Raw genomic sequence first — 6280 nt, forward strand, 5'->3', positions numbered from 1 at the left:
ATATGAATTACCCTAGAACTTAAAAATGTGGAAAAAACCTCCTGAGTGATTTCACAAGGCAAGCAAACCCTGATGCTAAACTTTGACAATTGTCATTCCAAAAAGAAAATCATGGACTGATCTCATTTATAAGTATAGATGCAAAAGTTCTAAATAAATAGGTTACAACAACTCAAAAGTATAGTGAAAAGAATATGCTTCAAGGGTTCTAGGAATGCAAGGACGCTTTGAAATAAGATAAAAGGATAAATAAAACATCACGTCAGTAGTCCGCAGGACATTTAAACACCTGTCCCTGATGTTTAAAGAAGAGCAGGATGATATTTACTGGAGGTGATGGCTATTCCCAGTTTTTATACCCAGACATTTTTCTCTTCCCTTTTCTATGGCGTTCTGCATCCTTTCTGGCTGACCGCTACAGACCGTCGCCCCACCCCACCTGGTTTTCTGCCTTCAGACTCTGTTCAGCCACTGAGTGTGGATAGAGTCCTGGAAGAAGGAATCATCAGGGTTGGTGCAATTATTTCCTGCATTTCTCCACTCCTGTAGTCTTGACAGTAGCTGTGTTCCTCCATGGCTCCGGTGAGACTCTCTCTGCCCTCGCCTCTTCAGGCCCAGACGCAGAAGTAATAGATTTCCACACTGTTTCTAGCTCCTGGGCGCCTCACCATCTTCTGTCAGCTCCCTCATTCCAGCCCACACCTCTATACTTAGTTTCCTTTTTCAATTCTGTTTAGTTAAATTCTTTTCCATGTGCCATCTGCTTTCTGCCAGGGTCTTGACTAATACATTTAGCAGAATGACTAATACTTATTATAAACCAATAGGCGACATATTTGCTAGTGTAATTAAGTTATTTACTAATGTATTAACATGGGAAAAAAAATCTCCTTAATGTTACTCTTAAACAAATTTTGGGTCAATGAGAAAATTGAAGTTGAAATTGCACACTCTACAATTAGCAACAATAAAATGTAGCATTTAAAAATTAAAGGAAACTGGCCAAAGAGGGTTTCACAGAGAAATAAAGCTATAAATGTATATATTAGAAACTGCAAATGAAAATTACCAAAGAAAACCACAAAGCATCCAGGGAGCTAGGAAACAAAAAGAGTAAGAAATAGAAAGCAAAAATTAATAAATTGCAAAGCAGAAAAAGAGGAAAGGATAAATTAAAAATCCGATTGCTGTTCTTTGACAAAACCACTTTCATTAGAATTGAATAAAGTTAAAAATTAGAAAAGAGAATTAACAAGAGACACAGAGGACATTAAAAGAAGGTTCAGAAAATGATTGGCAAATGTAGGTACACATTAGATTGAAACATGGATAAAATGACGAACCGTTTAGAAAATATAGAACTTACTGAAATTTACTTTAGAAGAGATAAGAAGCCTAAACAGACCAATAATTACAGAAGAAATTGAGACTGCAACATCCCCTCATCACCAGGCCCAGATGGTTTCTCAAGTAAATAATTTTAAATGTTCAAGTAACAGAGAAAGCCAACATTTACAGTGTCTGTGAGCACAGCAAATTAAGATGTGCTTCCACAGGAAGCCAAAAATAACACCGGCACTCAGAGCTGACACAGTGCAAGGAAGACCTCCAAGCTCATTTATGAATATTGATGTAAAAAATGTAAAAAAGTGAGCAACTAGAGCTGAGCAGTATATTAGCAAAATGATGAACCACGGCTCAGTGAGGTGCATTTTCAGTAAAACTAGGGGTGGTTCAATATTGTGAAATCATCAGTATAATTCACCCTAATAGTAGATCCAAGGAAAAAAACTGAATGTTTATCTCAAAGACTCAGAAAAGTCATTTGAAGAAAGTTCGATAGCCATTCTCGATAAAATAGAAATATACAGATACTCTTTGACGGGAGATTTTCTCCACTCAAAAGTCAGGTTAATAGTGAAATACTTAATATTTCACTTAATATAATCTTTGAAGTGACATGATGTGCCTTCTGAATTGACTGTTGTGGCTTTCTGGAATTTTTATCCTTTATGAATAAAGTTGTTCAAAAATAAGGAATTTCAGTCTATAGCCATGCCACCCTGAGTAAGCCTGATCCCGTCTGATCTTGGAAGCTAAGCAGGGTCAGACATGGTTAGTACTTGGATAGGAGACCACCTAGGAAGACCAGGTGCCGTAGGTGTAAAAAATAAAAAATAAGGATTTTAAGCTGAGAAGGTCTTTGCAACCTGTGAGGTCAACCAAGAGTTGCCTTAAATAAATAAATAAAAGTGAGGAATTTCAATAATGGATGGGTGGAGGGAAGCAGCATATAATTATTTCCTGATTACATGATTGTAAACCTTGAACAACCTGGGAAAAATCAACTGAAAAACTTTTAGAGACAATAAGAAAATTCAGTAAGTCACTTAGAAAATTAGTATATAATGTCAATAGCCAGATAAACAGATGATATAAAAGAAAACGACTAATTTTATTAGAGCAACAAAGAAGATGAGATACCTTAGAAATAAAAATTCTGCAAGACTTGAAGTTTAAAGATAAGTAATAACACATGTTGGAGAGGTTGTGGGGAAAAAGAAACTCTCATACACTGCTGATGGGACGTCAAATTGGTACAGCTACTATGGAAAACAGTGTGGAATTCCTCAAAAAATTAAGAATAGAATTACCATGTAACCCAGCAATTCCTCTTCTGGGCATCTACCCCTCCCCCCAAATTTGAAAGCATTTATCCATAAAGATCTATGTGCCCCAATGTTCATTGCAGCATTATTCATGGTGGCCAAGACGTGGAAATAACTGAAGTGTCTACTGATAGATGATTGGATAAAGAAGCTGCGCTACATATACAATGGAATATTACTCAGCCATAAGAAAAGATGAAATATTGCCATTTGTAACAACATGGATGGATCTTGAGATTATCATGCTAAGTGAAATAAATCAGACAGAAAAAGTTGAGAACCATATGATTTTATTTATATGTGGGATACAAACCCGATAGCAACAAATAAACAAGACAAAAAAAACAAAAACTCATAGACACAGACAACAATTTAGTACTTACCAGAGGGAAAAGGGAGAGAGGGAGGTAAATAAAGGTAAGGGGGTTAAATATATGGTGAAGGAAAGAAATGTAACTGAGTGGTGAACACACAGTGCAATATACTGGTGATGGATTATTGAATTATACACTTGAAACCTATACAAGTTTATTAACCTATGTAATTTTACCACACCTATAAATTTAATAAAAAAGACTTGGGGTTCAAATAGTCCAGTATGATGTCCTCACATGGAGCATTGTAAAAACTCTTTATATATTTTGGATACAAGTGCCTTACCAGATATATGATTTGCAAACATTTTTTCTTATTCAGTGGGTTGTCTTTTTTTACTTCTTGACAATATTTTTTAAAAATTAGTTTTTAATTTCGATAAAGTCCAATTTAAATTTTCTTCCATTGCTTTCTGCTTTTGGTGTCATATCTAAGAAACCATTGTCTAATTCAGGTCATAAAGATTTATTCCCATTTTTCTTGTAAGAGTTTTATAGCTTTAACTCTTCCATTGAGGTCTATGGTATATTTTGAGTTAATTTTGAGAATGGTGTGAAGTAGAAGTCCAATTTCATTTTTTGCAGGTGGGTTCCTGTTGACCCAGCACCATTTGTTGAAAAGACTATGTTTCCCCCAATCAAATTGTCTTGGCACTCTTGTTTAAAATTAATTGACTGTATGAGTAAGGTGTATTTATAGATGCTCAATTGTAGTCCATTGGTTCATATATATTGTATTTTTATACCAGTACCAATTTTATCTTAATTTATCTTAATTGCTGTAGTTTCATAATATTTTGAAATCAGAATGTGTGAGTTCCCTCAAATTTGTTCTTCCTAGTTGAGATAGTTTTAGCTATTATGAATCCTTTGCATTTTCATACAAATTTTAGGATGAGCTTATCAATTTCTTCCAAAAAATCACTTGGAATTTTGGTAAGGATTATACTAAATCTGTAGATGAACTTGGGAAGTATTGCCATGTGAACAACATTAAGTCTTCTGATGCACGAACATGAATTTCCCTTTATTTAGATCTTTAATTTCTTAAACAATATTTCACAGATTTCATATGATAAGTCTTAGACTTTTATTAAATTTATTACAAAGTATTTTTAGAAATAAAATTGTGTTTTTAATTTCATTTTCAGATAACTTATTGCAAGTATATTGATTTTGTATAAAAATACAGTTGATTTTTTATATTGATCTCATATCCTGCAATCTTGCTGAACTTATTTATTGGTTCTAGGAATGTCTTCTTAATGAGTTCCTTGGGATCTTCTACATACAACATAATATCACTTGCAAATAAAATGATTTAGTTTATTTCTTTCCAATCTGGATATCTTTTGTTTCCTTTTTCTTGCCTAATTGCCCTGGCTGGAACTTTGAGTGCAATGTTGAACAGAAGTGGTGAGAGTGGACATCCTTGTCTTGCTCCTGATCTTAGTTGGGGATAGTTCAGTCTTTTATCATAAAATATAATGTTAACTGTGGTTTTTCAAAGATGCCTTTTATCATGTTGATAGAAATTCCTTTATATTAGGGGGTTTTTGAATGTTATCATTTTTTCATGAAGAGATGTTGGATTTTGTCAAATGGTTTTTCTATATTTACTGAAATGATCATGTGCTTTTTGTCCTACATTTTATTAATGTATATATAAATTGATTACATCATTTAATTTTTGAATGTTAGATTAATTTTGCATTCTTGAGATAAATTCCACTTCATCATGTTTGTATGGATTGTTTTGTTTTGTTTTGAGAAATTTTGCTTCTATATTTATGAAGCTATCGGTCTATAGTTTTATTTTCTTATGATGTCTTTGCCTAGTTTTGATATTGGTGTAATACTGTCCCATAGAATGACTTGGGAAGTGTTCCCTCCTCTTCTATACTTTTTGGAAGAATAAAATATTGGTATTAATTCTTCATCAAATATTTGGTAAAATTTATCAATAGAGCTATTTGGATCTCGACTTTCTTTGTGGCAAATTTTTAAATTAATGATGCAATCTCTATACTTAAATTTTTAAATTAGTAATGCAATCTCTATAATAGCTATATTCAGATTTTTTTATTTCTTCATGAGCCTGTTTTGGTAGTTTGTGTCTATCTAGGAATTTTTCCATCATTTTGAGGCTTTGATTAATCTACAAAGTTCTGAAAATTTTGATTTTAACATTATTTTGCCACTGTTTTGTTTTACGAGGAGAAGATTTATGAAGGCCCTTACTCTGGCAGTCTAGAAGTCCCACCTAGTTCGATTGTAAACACTGTGAATAGTGTGGCCATGTTTTCTAAGAGTTCAGGTAATAAAATGAGAACAATTATGATATGAATTTCAGTATAACTCATATATCATCTGAAAAGAAGGCTAATTGATTGTGTACTTTTAAGGACAGATGTAAAGACACATACAACTAGATCAGGGAGGTAAAAAAAAAATCAAAGCATAACATATCACACAATACGTAGAGAGAATTTAGGATTGGGCCTGGTGAAGAAAGAGATGTGAAAACACACAGAGTGACTGAATTTCCTGAGTCTGGATGAGACAAACAAATAGTTCTAAATAAATTGGTCTGGTGTTTTTGTTTTGTTTTGTTTTGTTTTACCTCCAAACAATATAACAGCTTACTTGAAAATAACACCTGCTGAGTAAACTTGGGCATACCACACACAAAAAAACGTGTATCATTACATCGTAGTTCTCCGATTGCTATACGAAATGGAGTGAAGTTTCATTTCTTGGTGCAGAGGATGCAACGAATGTGTCCTGTGGGTGAACTAAAGAGGATATTTTTATAACAAATGTATTGGCCCCTTAGTGTAGTGTGGATTCTGTCAGATCTTATCAACAATCATGATTTCCACAGTGAATCAAGCCATGTATCTTATCAGGAAAATACAACAATGACAGTAACATGCAGGAATTAGTTTCCAGCTCTTCAAAAATGTTCATCTATTTTGTAACACAGACTTGTTTGGGAGAGCTAGAAGTTAGTTCTTCTAGGTCGAAAGCCCTGCTATTTCTGGTAAGTAAAATTGTTACCTACTCCATGCTAACATGAACACTTATGTTAAGGCTTGAGAGTATATTTAGCTTGATGTCATCCCATTGGACGGATACCAGGAATCAATGTAATGTGCATTTGATAAGAGCAGAGTTGCAAGTCAAAGTAAATTTTACATATAACTGTATCAGTTTTATCACTACATGAAGAAAAGA

General features: G+C 33.6%; 1 pseudogene; it reads left to right on the forward strand.

Annotated features, from left to right (window-relative positions):
• Nucleotides 1-2045: 2045 nt before the first annotated feature.
• LOC118602077 lies at nt 2046-2164 on the forward strand (annotated as a pseudogene).
• Nucleotides 2165-6280: the final 4116 nt, after the last annotated feature.

Source organism: Rousettus aegyptiacus, unplaced genomic scaffold, assembly GCF_014176215.1.
Source record: "Rousettus aegyptiacus isolate mRouAeg1 unplaced genomic scaffold, mRouAeg1.p scaffold_m13_p_4, whole genome shotgun sequence".
Taxonomy (NCBI): domain Eukaryota; kingdom Metazoa; phylum Chordata; class Mammalia; order Chiroptera; family Pteropodidae; genus Rousettus; species Rousettus aegyptiacus.